Genomic DNA, 17,685 nt, shown 5'->3' with positions numbered 1-17,685 from the left:
TACTGTGGCGATTTATAACGACACGGTCCGCGATAATGAAGTTGTCGCCTGTCACTGAAATATCTGCTAGCGTCTATTTATCCGTATCATATCATCTTGATAAGCGTCACTTCGGTTTATTGAGAGACGTAACTTGAAAGGAAACTGTAATACTTAGGGAACATCCGCTTTGAAACGGTGACTGATAATGTGTTAATTACTATTTACTCATTAAAGAAGTTATAATTTGATGCTCCTGAAAGGTAAAAAACAATGTTACGTATTAAAAATTATTAGAAAGCTATTGATTAAACTTCTTAGGGAAATGATTTCATAAAATTTATAAGATATCACAACGAACTTTCGATTACAGAGGCAAATACAATATTAGATATCTCACGTACGCATATTTTCTTCCGTGTCTCGTTTCTGCTACGTTTAAACTAGATATTTGCCACTTTTCATCGGCGTTCGATTCGATTTGAACGATAAAAAGCGCGAAGATTCATACACCAGCCGCGTCTTAATTGTTTTCTCTCGGAAGCCGCCGGACGTAATGGAATATCGACGATCTGAGAGACGGATAATGAGCAAAACAAACGAAGCGAGGAGAAACAAAAGAGAACCCAGCCCTTTCCTTGCATCGGAGAAGGGTTCGCGTCGGTGTTGCTGTCCTGCGAGAAAAATGGAGGGCGAATTTTCCCGCGCTCGCCCCCTCGTCAAGTCGAGTCACTCCTCTCCTCCCTCCGGTTCCCTCGCGGCTGCGCTTGTGTCTGTCCTTCTTCCTCTCGCGTGCGCCAGAAAGGGCGGGAAAGGGCGACGAAGGGTGGTAAAGTGCGGAGAGAAACTACGGCGGGAAGGTACGACGACGACGACGAAACGCGGTGGGGGTAGACGCGAGTGGGGATGAAGTCGATCAATACTTTTGCACTCAAGCTCCCTCGGGTTCAGGGCCGTGGTATCGTGGTGCTCTCGCACCTCCCGCACCTCCCGCACCTCCGACATTCTTAACCCTTATCTTTGTTATTATCAAGACTTATATATTCACTTAAGTATGAATAAATTCTCTGAGAACGACTGCGCGATTTATCAAAGGAGACTTTGCTCAGGGAGATCAGAGAAATTATCTCTCCGAGGATAAGACATCAAGTACACGCGTTAATTTATATATAAAACTTTTCATGCGTCGTTATATAGAAACTTTTTATTATTTTACACGTTCCACTGGTATCTCGCGAAAGTGGATGTAACAATTGCTTTCCTAAATTGGATTTCTCCTGGAACGCGAGCCATATCATTTGTAGCGTCTCTATTACGGCACACAATCGCGTTATTAAGGCAAACATACGTCTCTCTTTGTACTGAAACGTTGCATCTGCAAGTACAGGTTCTCGTACAAGCATATGTCCCGTGGTTATATCACCGTCATGTTGCAACGAACAGCGGAGCATCATATGATACGTGCAACTGTCGTACGACTCGTCACTCTCCACGAGTTTACTATCCTTAAAAAAGACCATTGAAACGAACTTCTCTGGCGAAATTCTGACGCGATAAAACGACGAATAGCATAATCCCGTCAGCCAACCCAAAGGCGTTAATGCATGATTTCATATAACTGTCGGATTTTCGCCATCGGATTTTCGCTGAGCTTTCTATCTCTCGTCGCATGTGGCATAAGTAAAAATTGATGTCTGTCAAATCACACGAATAATCGGGTTTATAGTAAACGTACTGTGAGCCCGCAATAAAAGCGCGGGTGATCATCGCTCGGTTTAAGATCCTAAATCCCCACCCTACACCCTGTACAACCCCGTTTCAGAAACTCGCTACGGCACTGCGTCAACCACCACTACCATCACTGCCTCGCCGACGGCGAAGCAGCAGGGTATACGTGACGTAGTTTAGTGGGGATGAATGACGTCAGTGGTCGATACACACGGTTCTCCTCCTCGAGTATTACGCCACCTCCTAGCCTGACGTGGGCGGAGGGGTTGGTCGGTCGGTCGGTCGGTCGGTTGGTTGGTTGGTTGGTTAGATTCGCGCTCTTCTAGTACTGGGCGCTTTCGAGCCGTCTATTCCACTGCAATACGAGTCTATGAATGGCCCGAGTTACTTGCATTTCGCACTTTTTTCGACGAGCGAACTCGGCCTTCATTATTACGCCTTGAGTGTTGCGAACGAAAAGAAACGTTTTTACGTATTCCGCAGGAGAGCCGCGTTGCCTAGCCTAAGGTTACCGAACTTTCTCTCTTTCTCCTTCCTTTGCGCATGAAAAATTCGCTGAAATACGTAACATGAACGAGCGAGAAATAATCCGAGCGTAAATTTTACTTAGATATCACACCCGCGGCGACTTATATTTCTAGGATAATTCATAATAGATATGACGACCCACGGTAAAAGTTAATGGGAAGTGTGGTTAATCTAGGATTATCCTAACGCACGCGTAATTCTCGTGCAGACTCGGCACCCCGCGGTCCAATAGATCATAAACGTGCAGGATATAGTAACATAAAATCATCGCGTAAAAGCATCATGATTTCGACTACTTTCCGTGGAGTGGATAGAAATGTCACCGCCGACGCAATTGGCAAATCGCGGACCTCGGCGCCGAGACGTTCGTAAAATCTAAATTGGGATTTTTAGGGCCCACTAAACCCTCGATGATCCATATACATCCCGATAGTGGGCACTGGATCATATTTTGCCGCTACGTCCCAACCTGGAGCCACTGCCATCCGCCGTACATCCTCATAATTGAACATAAAATCTGTTTTCCATTGACTGAATATTATTGCCGTAGCCCGTGGTCAGCCTACGACGCGATAAAGCCCGGTAATCGAGCTTTTAAGGTTTCGCCGAGTTGCTTAATGAACGATCAACCGCCTTCTAATTCCTTTTCCCTTGGCCGTTATATTTTTCCTCTCTTTTTTTCCTCCCTCTCCCATCGGAACATCGCCCGTTATCCGAACTCGCCCTGGAAACGCGCGCAGAAGGTCAGCAGCTAGAGGACACTTTTAACGAGATCTCGCGTACTACGACGCCGCCGCCTGCCTCCTACTCTGCACCACCTCTGCCCACTTCTCCTGCCGTCCGTATTCTGCTATAGTGACTTTTTTTTTTCGCTTGCTTCGCACCCACATGCTGGCGGACGATTTCGTTGCGCTCGAGTCCGGTAATTTGATGGTAACGACGGTAATCAACGGTAACGACCGCGCGATCTCTCGAATCTCCTGGAGAATTAGGTGACTCGGCTGTGATCGCGAACATCTCCGTAACTTGGATACCTATCTCGCGGACGATGAAGCGCGAGGATTCAAGACATTATTGTTCTCGAAGAAATTTCGATCTTAACGTTTCTTGTACGGTGTCAACACATCAGTTTTTTTTTTAACTTAATCTAAATGCACTAAAGGAGTGATTACATTGTTTGATTATGAGAAACACTTTTAGATTATACAATACGTTTTTTGATAAAAAAAATTCGATATCTTTATCTTTCTTTTTTTCTTTTAATTTTTAATTGTGGGGAAAATGGTTGCTGAAGTATCTAAAATTTTTTATAAACAATATATAGATCTGGAAATAATTTTATTAGACTAAAATAATTGGAACGTTAAGCGTTAATGGCATATTGCAAAAATTTAATATTTGAACAATCAGTTTGAGCATACTATATAATTATTTTGATGATTCCGTAAAATTATTTTTAGATCTGTGTGTGTATTTAGTGCAATTTTTAAATATTTTGGAACCGTCCTTTTATGTACTTAATAATCAAATAGTGAGTATGTCATGTTCCCAAATTAAAAAAAAAGAATATATATATATATATATATATATATATATATATATATATTGCAATCATTACGAGAGATAATTTTTAGTTATTTCTCAGTCCTTTTACATACGTTTCTTCTTTGTGAAGAGAAAAAAGCAAGTAAGAAACACGTATACAATTATCAATCAACTTCTGAAAATAAATTTTTCTAACTTAGGTAGCACTTAGCAATTTTAACGGAACACAGTCATCTTCGTCATTCACAGTTACGAAAACATCACGCTCTAATATATGGCTTCGAAACCGCATTTTCGGGAACACCTGGACACGATCGTGTAAGTGAATTCGTCGTTAAATGGAAGGGCTCACCGGAGATAATGCCTAAGTTTTTGTCCTGTGGCCAAGGGTCATTAGACCCCCTCCGTCGGTGTCGTTCTCCTCGCGACCCTTTCCTCGTAGGGTCACGAAGATAGATACTCTGCTGAGATTTCGGTATCGTTCACCACCGATTTCCTCATCGATGTCATCAGTCTCAGAGACTGATGGCGACTATTCAGCGTGATGCTTTGACAGTACACGCTTCATTTCTTGGACCTTGATGAACACGTGTCCTCACTCTGAGTTAGAATGAGATTGAGAGAGTGTTAAGATTGTTAAAGATACAATCAGATACTCACGACGATAAATTCGATGGACATAAAGTGTATCATTATTCGGAAGCGGGCGGTTGGGTTATCAAATCATCATAGGGTTTACTCTGTTATTATAGTTTCGGATTCCCGACAATTCTAGCTTAGCCCGAAGGGGATCATCATAGAGCGGCGGATCCATGAAGTGACGGAAAATGATACCGCGATGATAATGCTCCGCGGTGGAAGAAAGGAAGATGAAATGTCGGGTGCGCAGCGGAACGAGATCTATTGTGTTCTAGGTCCGATTATACGCTTCTCACTCGTATGTACCGTGTTATATAGATTTACAGACCCATGTGGGAAACAGCGGCACGGCAGCTTGGACGTGCTAATTCGCCGGCGAAACGGCGGATGATCTACAGTGGAAATATCGCGGGAGGTAAAACACGTGAGATGCAATTTTATTAAGGGTTAAGTCCATTTTCTCCAGACAGGTAAATTTATCTCTCGGAGGCGCGCGAGTCGGCAGTAAACTCGCTCGCAATCATCGTTGCAAATCCCACGGAATTATTATTACCGTCGTGCGAATATTATTAGCGCGGCGTACTCCTCGTGTAGGAGATGGTGCACCACGTCGGTGGTGCGGTACAGCGAAGAGGGATGGATTTACGATGGCTAAGTGCGAAATCTGTATTCTTAGAAGTGACACGTGGCACACGCGCGAGTAATCTGCTCGGCATTTGTATCTCGCGTGCTATTCAAAGGATGGCACACGCGAGAATGCACACGGAATCATAATTTTGGATTTAACCGAGGCTTCTCCGTAACCCCTCTGTGCACCGTACAGTTTTTTTTTATTGGCGACAAATTTGAGTATTCAAATGCGACGTATGCTGGGTTACGCGGTCACGTGTGTGCTTTAGAAAAATAAGCGGAGGCTGGCGGGACTACCCTTCCGTCGGGTCTTCTATCCTCGATAGATCGATTATTGTGTGTACTTACGGGATCCGTCCCCTTCCGTCCGCCCGTCCGTTGTGGTTTGGCTTTTATAGGCAATCCCGGTGGCTACCTTTTCTCAACGCTAGACGCGATCGATACGTAATAAGTTGATCGGGAAAAAACTTTAAAAAGTTATATCTCGAGATCGCTTAAATATATATAGCATAATCTTCTGTAATCTTTCCGTGGTATATTGAGCTTCATTGTTTTCCTCTTCGTCAATCTCTGTGTGAATATAGGACTTGGCTTGGGAATCCATCCTATCATTTAATCACAATGATACGTTTGAACAGATTTGACAATACCGTGGCCTGAATCAGGGAACATTAGTCCTAATCGCTAACCATTCATAAGCAAATTTGATTTCCTTTCTAGTCGTCGGACATTCCTGATGTTTTCGACTAACTCCCCTTTCACGCTTCATTTTCCCCGTGCTCGTTCCAATTTTGCCTGGCAATTTCCCTTTGGTTTTCTGTCTGAAGCACATTCGAGTTTCATGTTTTGGTCATTGACCCAAAAAATAAATAACTATCGAAAATATTGCTTCATTTACATCTGTTTTTACCAATGTAGATTGACTTTAATCTTAGTTTAATTTACTCTTTATCTTTTTCTCTCTTTATCTAATTCTTAAAAATAGAAAAAGATGGAGAATTAGTTGTTAGAACGAGATTGAAATTAAATTGCATAGAAGCAGGCATTAGTCGAATAAATCTAAGACATCGCAATGATGGTGTAATTTAATGACTGAGTCATACAAAATTTTTTAATATTAATGCATCATTTTGTAAAAATGACGAGGCACTTAATCTTTTATTTCTTTATTATTTTTTATATTAATTGTATACAGAAAGAACGGTTTCGCTAAAGTATCTAAAAATTTAACTAGATACATATCTAAAAATAATTTTGTTGAACTGTGGAAATAATTATGTAGTACTCTGATTACTAGAATATAATAATTTTTTGTAACATTAACATTGCTCATTATGTTTGAATTTCAATACATAGTTATTTTTATATTTTAGCAGTTATTTTCATCTGTATCTAGTTAAATTTTTAGATATTTCAGCAAAATTGTTCTTCGGTATAAGTACTATACTTTATCAATATAAAGAGAAATATAGAAATGTGTATTTTTAATTAATATTGAAAATTCGTACTAAGCTTATTTCAACCTACATTGAATCACCTTAATTAGATAATGTCAAATTTACATTGTCAGTTACGGATCGTTTGTCGTCATTTTTTGCGCGGTTTCGCACGCCAAGCATGGGGTATCATCTTTGGATTGAAGATGATACCCCACGATATTAGATAAAGTGCGTGTGCTTCCAGATAAGGAAGGCGAGAGGGGCACGTGGCAAAGGATAAGCCGGAGACGAATGGGCCAGTCACGCAATTTCGCATCAAACGAAACCCCTAACCCCTTGTTCTCTTTTATAATCTTCTTTTTAGTCATTTCAATTACCGCCTTGCCGCGCGATGAAGGTGCTCGGACATTTCTTATCCGGCACTGGCGTCCATCTCAAAAACACTCGGTTTCGCAGATCTTGAAGGATTACGCTGTAACTAATGTCCTGACCAGGGCGCTGAGACGCCCTGCCTGCTGGGAATGTGCTGTATTACCGTGTCCCAATTAGCAGTTAATAATTAAATAGATAATCCGGACTTCCCTTTTTACGAAATCATGCACGTGTTAATTAAATCTGGTAAGAGATAATATCGTGGTTGGCTTAGTTTTGGTCAAAGTGATGTTCGATTCCCGTACTTTAATATGTCATGCAAGTAGTTTTTTAGGAAATACATTTCGAAGTATCTCGACACACGAAATATATTTATAAATTCTTTCTTATAGAGCTTTGTATCTATGCTATTTTCTGTGTTCGCCATATTATAACATCTGAAAAAAAAACGGTATGGATTTAACACCATATGATATAATTCTCACTATTAATATTAATATTAATATTATAACATCAGTATGTGGATTCAACATAAGTTTTAAATTCATAATAACATCTTACAATTAATGTTAATATTAATATCAACACGGAGAGAATTATATAGACCACATGGTGTTAAAATATGTTTTGGAGTAAAAAAGGACTCCATATTAATTATATGAGGGGACAATTGGATCCTGATGAAATGACTTAGTTCTCACTTATTTTTTAAAATATGATCATTTTAACACCATGTGGTCTATAATTCTCTCCGTGTTGGTATTAATATTAACACTAATTGTAAGATGTTATTATGAATTTGAAACTTCTGTTGAATCCACATATTGATGTTATAATATTAATACTAATACAGTGAGAATTATACCATATGGTGTTAAATCCACACCGTTTTTTTTTTCAGAGTATTATAATATGACGAACACAGAAAATAGCATATATACAAGGCTCAATAATTTTTGAACTATGATATGTATCAAAGATGTTCTATGATTACAAATTTTACATCTTTGATACACCATAACTAAAAAATTATCCATTATTGAATCTTGATATTTTTTGTTCACATTATAATATATTATATTTGAAAACTAACTTATTTCATCGAGAACTAATTTTCCATATAATTAATGCGAGGTCTTTTTTTCATGTTTGATGTGCGTTAAAGTATGTATAAATATATTTTTTGAAAGAGATGGAGTGTTGAAATTTAAGAGCGATCGTTGATATATAGAAGTTGATATATAGAAGGAAAAAAAAAGAGATGCACATCGAGTGTTCAATAGTGATTTCGTGAGCGGGCAAGAGACTCTTTATCTTCACGGAGGAAGTGAGAGGAGATATTTTACACGATTGTTGCTACGTTTGACCCGATTCTCGTTCGCTTATGACATCCGCATCTTTCGTAGATAATAGAAGACTTGCCACGTTCCGTAAGATAGACGGTGGTCCGGAGGATGAGATTTCCTCGAGATGTTTCTCCAGATGAGAAAGAAGGGAGTGGGAAACCATCCAGAACTGGAATAATATGTATGGCTCGCGGTAAAGATACGTAAATTCGGGGCGCGTATTTTCCAACGGGTAAGACTCGATGCTAACCTTCCTTCTTGCTCAGAGAGAAAGAGAGATAGACGAAGATAGGGAAGCTGTATATGCACGGAAGTGCCGAACGCATATGCATGAATTTCAATCGTAAAAGTGGCGCTGCCTGCATTCTCATCTTGGAGAAATGTCCGAACGAGAAATCGATGCGCCGATATTGTTAGAATTTTATTGCACCGTGACTCGCGACGCGACTCACGGCGGGGGTAACCGCAAGGGATGGTATATAGTTACGGCCCAGGGACTCGTGTTTACGAGACCAAACTGCCCGGTAAATTGATACACGGCCAAGGCGGGGCGTTTCGTACGGTTTAACCCTTCTGCAATCACGCAGGAATCCGTAGGAAAAATATCGTACCGTGCGATTCGATTTTTACAAGCAGAAGTATGTTTTTGGATGTTGCGATGAAATTGTCGAAAGTCAAGGGACAATATATCAAGCAATGCATCTCATAATTAGATTCAATAAACGCTAAAGCTTATATTCAAAATTATTGCAACAATTTCGTTTACTGTACATATGAACTTTATATTTATAGTGAATGTAAAAAGTATTAAAAGTTATACAGGGGAGACTTTTGTAAAAAAAAGCTTTATGTGCACTTTATTTGTAGAGAATAAACATTAATTGGCAAGTTAATAATGAATATGATAAAATTTATTATATATTTAATATAATTAAAAGAAACATAATATAATAATTCAGTATTGTATTAATTATACTACTTAATTATATTATTTTATTGCAAATTTTATTCGTACATCTTCCTAAATTTAGATGTGCTAATTTAATATTTTGCAAGATAACACTAATTACAACAGCCTATTATCTTTAATGCATTAATCGTACTAAGTTTTATGTGATGATTGGTGAAACAGATTCCTATTCTTTTTTCGAAAAGTAATTTTTGAATTTTTTTGATTAGAGGATAATAAATTTTAATTATTATAACTTTTTAAGTAAAATAATTATGAGAAATGCAATCTATTATGTTCGTTATTAACAAATTGTTAATTACTGCTTATTCTTTCTAAAATGAAGATTTTTTTAAAAATAAGAATTTTAAAAATAATATTTTTTCTGTAAGAATACTCTTTACACTCACCTTATTTAATATTCGAAACGCGAACAGGAAGTCTCCACTTCGAATTATAAAAGGACATTAATTTCCTCGTTAAATATAATTGATGCTAATTGAACGCTCGATTGAAATATTTAGACACATTTGCTTTTTTTTTTGGAATAAACGAATGATTTACCATTTAATGTTTTCATTGATCGCCGCCTGCGGCGGATATACGCTCGTCGATGCACGTGTGCATTATTTGAATTATCCACTTTTCAGTTCTCGGCAAAGAGAGGCTATCCGATACTACGGAAGTAGCGCTTCCACTGACCCAGATAATTATTGCACGTTCGGCTCTCTCGCTGTGGCATTATTAAATGAACGCGGGGATCTCTTTTATTTTCTCGTGGCGCTTTTGATCTCGTTCGTTGCGCGCTCGCAATGAATTTCCCAATTGGTAGTCTCGGCAAAATGCATCTGCATCGGCGGGGGCTCGTTGCGCACGCGAACGTTCGGACATTAGCCCGATCGATATAGCGCCGATATACGCTATTGCTAAACGGCAATTGTCCCTTATCTAGATTATCTTGGACAATACTGCCGTTGATCACGACAGTTATTACGTCTCGAGGTCAATCGGTAACACAATCGCCCGGAAAGACACCGCGCTTTTCCCGCGATTCTGCAGCGGCCGCGCCAGCACGCACGTCCTGTGTAGCGCCCTGACCTCGCACGCCTTCACCGATCCTCTACCTACGCGTGTATATGTATATACGTGCGGATACGTGCGTGCATGCATGCGTGCGTACGTGCGTGCATGCGTGGCGCGCTTACTCTCTCGCTCGCTCGCTCGCTGCGTGACATCTCTGCCACGCGCGTTACGCGCCTGTGGGAATGCGGATGCCCGTGGTTTCCCGCTGGCTTTCATAGAGCCATTGTGAAATTACCTCGCACATAGCGCAGCTGTCCAAAACAAATTCGCACCGCGGTGCCGGTGAAATCTCAATCGACTCCGCCGTCTTCCGTTCGTTGTAACGTAATCATGATTAATTCCCAGAAACCGCGATATCGGACTTGCGGGAAACGAGAGGCATGTTTCTCTCCCATAATGTATTAGGTGTTGGAATTAATTCGTAGCGTTTTACAAGTGATGGGAAGTACTTTCATTAATGTATTTTTTAATGCTCATGTGAAATAAATAACATTCTTTCATTAAAAAACGCTACGAATTAATTCCAACACCTAATATATTGCGATAAGATATTATGGAGATATTGACGGTACAACGAATATTCACGAGTGAAAAAAATCGATATTTATAAGATTAAAGTAATTCTTCAAAAGTTCTATTATGTATTATAATAGATGTTTTAAGTCTTCAGTCATTGCAATAATTCTTTAAGGTGTAAATAAAATTTTTTCATTGTATTATTATTAATTATACGCAGAATTATCTAAATATATTTCATATATTGTTTTGTATTTTTAAATGAAGAGATTAAACTGTACGTTTTTCGTTTATCCTGCATTAAATATTATTGTTACTAAAATGAAATATATTGCTGTGTTAATGGTATGTCGATAAATTTCGAATATCTCATACGGCTTGTACAGCTTAATTATACGAGGAATGATCTGTTAGTTCATCCCCTCTGAAACTTTCCATCGTTGATCTTGATCGCGGTAATCCTATAAGTTTGGGAAGACTATGCCTCATGAGAAAAAATCGGCCGGTCGAGGGTGCAGAAGATGGTAGGTTCGTAGGGCGCACAGGGTGGATTAAGAAACGCGGTCCCGTCCTTCGCGCAGATTTGCATAAACGCTCCGAAATTAGGACAACCTTGGGCTACCCAAATTATATTAAATCGACCCCCATTCGCGTAAGCCAGAGAGCAGGGGAGCAAGTGTCCAATTACGAATGTCTGCGATACCCTACGCGAGTCACGGGATTTTGAAGCGGGTCGCCGACCCGGGGATCGAGGGATGACTGTCACGTTGGTCCTTTGGGGCATTTTCAGCCTCTAATACGATTTATCTCTCGACGTCGAGCGTTAAAATATCTCATGATCCGGGCGTAATATTTTTTCCTATATTTTTCGCTCGTTCGAATTGTTATTGTCGAATCCGTGAGATACCATTAACTTGCATAAAACGAACTGGCATGCGAGCGCCGTTTAAATTTTCGACCCCGGGCAATTCGCTTAAAACGGCTGATTGATAAAAATGCACTCGTAATACGGGCAAAACGATCGCGAAACGGAAGCGTTCCAACGGTGTGCTACATTGGAGTCAGTGGGTCGATTTCACGATCGGAAAATCTACGGAATTTTAGCGGTCGCAGAAAAAGAGCGTGGCACGAACGTATAACTGCCATAACGGTCACAAGTTCTGTCGCGAATAATACGTCGTGGCTTCTCTCTGGCAAAACTCGCAATAACGATTCACCCTATGGCCTGCTAATGGTCTAAGTTAGGTGAATTTCCATCCTGTGAGCCACGTCGCGGGTGGTAGATAGGAATCTTAGAAGTTGTCGAAGAACTTCGAGACCCCGTATTTGGAAGCGAACATAGTTTTTCCGCGTTGCATTGATAATACGACACGCGAGCTTCGCCGCGGGCTTTCAGTGATGCCAGGCAATTCTGAATCGAGCGGAGTTGATAATGGTTTGATTGACCGTTTAGATACAAATAGCGATGCAGCGTCCAATACGATGCACCAGCTTCTAATAAATATGATGGTTGATATTTTTAAATTTAAATTAATAAATTCGTCAATGTCTAGAATTTTTCTGCACTAGTAGAAAGTTGAGGAGCCTACTATTCTTTCCATTGCAAACGTCATAAGCGTTAAATGACGCGTGATATAAGAAAATAATAAGCCTCATCGTTAATATTTACTCATCTCGATGTAGATCGACATCCATTGTTTCAATTTGCGTGGCAAACATAGGCGTGACTCATAGTGAACTTCGTTCTCAATGCATATTAAGAGCATAGTTCGTGCCACAGCAGTTATCTAGTGTAACCGAACTCAGAAATAATTTTGATTAATTACGTAATTTAATAAAAACTTTTCTCTTCGAAGTACATATCCCGAAAATTTTTTGATGCTGAACAGTCAGAAGTCCTGGCGGTGGCCAATTATTAATTTTTGAAAAAATTAACAATAAATTTAAGAGACAATTTATCAGACTGTCAGAATTAAATTTAAAGATTAAAAAAGAAAAACGCATATCCGTAGAGACTTGACTAAATTCACAAATACTCTACAAATCGAGTATGAAACGATGTTACGACGAACTGCCCGAAGACGGCTCTAATTGTTCATTAAAAAAATTAATTAATATTTACAAACAATTTGATAAACAATTCAAAAAAAGTTTTAATCTAACTATAATTGAAAAAGTTATATAAACTAGTGTGTATTAAAAACACATAATTAGCACAAAATTACAATATAATAAGTTTTTTTTTTGTTAAAAGTATTTCTTTCATAGGCATTCTAACTTTTTGAGAACTTAGATTAAAACGATATTTTTTTAAACGATTAGAGCAATCAAATCAGAATTAGAGCAACGAGGATTAGCACATAAAGAGCACTAAATCCTCCGTACACTGGGATCTGATTTTGCTCATATTGGTGTGCTACCTTGATGAACGTCTATGTTTATTAAAATAGCATACTAACATGAGCACAATCAGGTCTCAGCGTACGGAAGATTACTGCTCTTTATATGCTAATTTAAGTTATTTTTAATTATTTTTATAGATTTAAATATTTCTATATATATTTGCTATTGCTCCTATTCAACCATTACTTTAAAATATAAAGTTAAACAATTTGACAAGAAAATATATTAAATTTGATATCAAATTAAGTTCATTATTTACTGAATACATTAATATGAACGTTATTGATTTTGAAATTAATCACAGAAATGATTTACATTTTGACACATATGGAAATTAAAAATAATAAAATGTTATTATTTTAAAGGGGGTTATCATTTCTCTTTTGATATCTAACGGATAGTTGTAGAAATCAAAATTTTTATGGCATTGCTCATCATGCTTGAATTTTAATAATATTTTGAGGGACTACTACGGCTCTTTGAAGAAAATTTTATGTTGAACCATGTTATTAATCAAGGTTGTAAAATTCTCGTGCATTCGCAAGGTGTGTCTGTGTTAATAGCGAATGATGTGATGATTTCTTCATTTCGGGAGTGGTGGAAGTGACTCACACCTATTCGCGAACGATCGTCGCGCAATTCCGGGAAATTCAGGTCCGTGTGGGACACACGAATGCAGCCATGGTGGCGTCGATCTCGCTAGGGGTTTCTGGGCAGGTCGGATTGCTGGCAAAGTGCGAAGGGGGTTCACGAAGTCGCCATCCTGTCTGGGTCATCGCGTGCCTTCCGCGATCGCCGCCGCTGTTGCAGGTTATACGTCGCGACGTGGAAATAATGCGGCGCATTATTGTCGTCTCGCATTAAGCCCCACGGCTTCTCGGTTATCGCCTGCGATAGCGAGAGGTCGAACGTGTGCTAGAGGGTGTCGAAAAATCCATGATCTGAAAATTTCTCATTACGGTTGATCATATCAACCGAATATCCGCTCGTTGCGGCGTACTCGCCTAATGGCACCTTCGTCGACGCGGCTCATTTATTTCGCCGAGTTAAATGCTGTCGATAAGGCGTCCTATAACGTGTCGGTCGACCCATATCTCCACGATAAAAATAGACAATGGTCGACGTCGCTTTATTATTTCCATCATCGCGACGTTTCCCTCCTTTGTAACGTCTTTTCCGCGTACATATATATATTTCTCATCGATTGCATGATCATAAATCAATCGTACGTCTATGAATATCTTCGCGATTATCTTCAGCATCGACGCGATATGTTGTGAAAATGCAAACGTACGATGTCATTCTGTGGATATTTTTCTTCCATACAGCAACCGCAAGGGTTAGCTGTAAACGAATTTCTCCGATAATTGAAAACAGCTGGGGACAACGAATGGCGCAGGAGGAGTGCGTCGAACCTGAAAGTTCACGGGTCAGTGGGAAAAGTGTTACGTGAGCACGATGGAAGTTCAGAGTTCACGGGAACGACGAGGTTGCAACGAGTTGCAACGAGTTGCACGTTACAACGCGCGCATCGATCATTGAACGCGATTGAATTTCCAAAGATTCTCTTTTTCGAGATTTTTCGAGTGCACGAATGGCTCTGGCAAGCGTTTCTTTTCGCTTCGTTTGAAGCATCGAAAATGTTTACATTTTACGTGCGTCTCTCAGATGCTAGTTTAATCTCACCGTGGTTGGCTGCTGACAATCTTTTCGAAGTACTTGTAATGCTACGTGGAAAATTATTGCGATTTAATTTCTAAGTTGAAATATATTTTATTCAATAGTAGACCAGTAAAATAATATATTAGGTCATTTAAAAAGTATCCGCGGTTTTTTGTTCAATTTTTGAATGAAAAAACCGCGGATACTTTTTAAATGACCCAATATATTTCTACCTAATTAATCGACTTTTATCTGATTTATTTATACTAAACTTATAAAATTGTTTTAACACGTCAACTATCAAATAATAATTGTAAATCATTTATAATTCATCTAAATTCTTTTAATATAGATAGCAGTAAACAAGTCTTTATTTTTCGTTTAAACATCTTAACTTGATCCTTATTACAATAATAAAAATTAAATAATAAAATATATTTTATAAAAAGGTAATAAAAAATAAAATATTGCAGTTGCATTGTATGAAAATAATTTCAATCAATATTTAATTAATAGTCAAGCATGGTTTGTAAGCATCTATGTACATATATTTTAAAATTACATTTTTTTTCTGTAGACATGCTTATGTCTACAGAATATATATTTTATAATTATATCGAAGAGAGAAAAAAATGTCAAAATACTTAATTGAAATTGCGAAGGTCTTTATGCGGAATAGATTTGTATTAAACACGTGCGACTCTGCCAATTTCATACGCCTACGGAGTACCCTGCTTGCAAAGTACATGTTATTCCACATTCCTGATTAAAGACTAAGTTCTTTTCGCGGCTTCATAGTGTACCGTTAACACCCACGCGATTGCAGAAGGTCATCAGCTCCGCACGCCTACAGTCTTGCGCCCACGCCCGCGCTCGTGTGCAACACCCTTTAGACGCCGGCACGGGGTTGCAGGATGCGAAAGAAAACCCCTCCGTCACCGACGCAGTATTTCTTCCCTTTGCGTGGGTCGGATCAATTTTGCGGAGGAAATTGCATAGGCTATTGCAACGTTGCCTCAAACGGGAGAATGTCATGCCTCCCTGGATGGAATTGTCTCCCTTAATAACCTTACGCGAGACACTTTCATTACCCAGAAACGTGTAATGCGATGCACAAAGACGCAATCGGGGCAAACTTTATTACCGCGCCGAATAGGATCCTGCTTAAAATGTAAGAAACACCCACTATTTTCGCTCGCACATTTGCAATGATAATGCCGTTCGCTATTCGACAGCTCCCTATTTGCGTGGTAGGAATCAAAGTGCAGTTTGTTCTTAAGAATTTATATATATTTAATCGATGCGATTTTAACAATTTAGTAAAAAATTTTAACTTTTTTTTCGGAGCAGAATAATTTATGACTGACATTTTTGTTATCATCTTTAGTGGAATCTTTATATAGATATTAAAAATTTTAGTTTTTAATTTTATGTTATGAAGTCATATTTTTGAAACGAAAAACGGCAAAAATCTAAAGAGCATAGAAAAGCATATTGCCGCTTAAAACACATAACAAAAACGATTTTGCTAAAACATCTAAAATTTAGTTAAGTTTTTATATTATTTATTTACTTACTAATGAATTGTGTTATTTTAATATTAATAAAAAATGTGTTTGATTATCAATTTAATATAAAATATTCAAATAACAATAATTATATTAATTATTATGTTAAATTAATACTCGGATATATTAAAAATTTAATGTAAAATTTTAACACGAACCTGGGTAGTTTCTAATACAAATACAAAATGTTCTTTATTGTGCATTTTGTCCAACTGGTTTAATCTTTGATCAATCTTTGATCCTTTATGACGTTTCTTTGACATTGCTTCTTATTTTTTTTTCACAAAGATCATATTCTAAATGCTATCAAACGGATTATATACCATTCCGTTGAAAGTTTTTAGATATAAATGCAAATTTGTTTACACTTTTATGCGGCTGATCCATCGCCGGGGCATAAAATACGGGGCAATGGATAACTCCTAATATCGCAATTTCATATTTATCGTAATACTGGAAAATGGCTCGGCTTTATGTCGTGGGGGCGAAGTAGAGCTTGTGTCGCGGAATTCCTATCGTCGAACGCGTTTTACATCGTTGGTCCATCTGCTTACCGTTTAAAGACAGAACGTCTGATGTACTCGTACGATGGCGAGATGTTGTCGAACGGTAATAGCCGATTCGATCGTCATGACGGATGCTTACTTAACGTCGCATAACTCTCGACAGGCTTATTATTCCGAGTGGTCGCCTATGTGCATACCAAGCTCGTATATTATGCTCTCCTCGCTCGCTCCGTTCGCTCGGCTTGTAAATCAAGTGAACGCAAACGAATCGCGCCGCTGCTGTTAGCGGATTAAAATCGTATCTCGACGTACTGCTTGGCGCAGCGGTGGCGCAGACTTTACGCGGAACGTAAGAAACGTACAAAACGCCCGGAGTTACACCCCCGGATTCTCGTAAAGCTGCCTACTGTTTTCTCCCCTTTGCCTCCAAACAACCGACCTCTTACCCGTCCCCTTTGCCTGAGGTCGCGACGCATAAAACGAGAGCGGCGACGCCGATTGGATTTCCCGGATTTTCTACGGGAACGTAGAAATGAGAAAGAAAGAGCCGGGCTAACGGTAAGGAACATATATTCCGATAAGAAGCCGCGTGTAATCATCGTAAAAAAAAAAACGCACGTTGTTATTAAAGTCAGAAGAGGAGGGTGGTATGGCGAGTTAGCGTACGTCGGAAAGGATAGACCGATGATAGATTATATTTACCGTGTTTATCCTATAACGAGATATATTACAAACAACCTAATTCTTACCGCGATGATACATCATGAATTCAAAGCGTTGGGGTTACACCTG

The 17,685-nt window shown here is 39.0% G+C and overlaps 2 protein-coding genes across 6 annotated transcripts in view; one reads left to right on the top strand and one right to left on the bottom strand.

Moving 5' to 3' along the window:
- The window catches only part of Pdk1 (Phosphoinositide-dependent kinase 1), a 384,329-nt gene that overhangs the window by 26,543 nt on the left and 340,101 nt on the right, over positions 1-17,685 (top strand). The window lies entirely within an intron of this gene.
- The window catches only part of LOC105144911 (uncharacterized), a 37,623-nt gene that overhangs the window by 14,207 nt on the left and 5,731 nt on the right, over positions 1-17,685 (bottom strand). The window contains exon 1 of one of the 5 annotated variants that reach the window (XR_015548091.1): positions 384-3,817. The exons of 3 other annotated variants lie outside the window; for them this stretch is intronic. The gene's annotated coding sequence lies outside the window, so the exon portion shown is untranslated. Of the gene's footprint in view, positions 1-383; positions 3,818-17,685 lie in introns of those variants that run through there. One more of the 5 variants, XR_015548090.1, reaches the window with a different exon arrangement.

Source organism: Acromyrmex echinatior, chromosome 18 (genome assembly GCF_024713525.1).
Source record: "Acromyrmex echinatior isolate Ae372 chromosome 18, ASM2471352v2, whole genome shotgun sequence".
Classification (NCBI taxonomy): domain Eukaryota; kingdom Metazoa; phylum Arthropoda; class Insecta; order Hymenoptera; family Formicidae; genus Acromyrmex; species Acromyrmex echinatior.
Note: the sequence above shows the minus strand (reverse complement) of the source record. Positions and strands in the feature narration are given on the sequence as shown.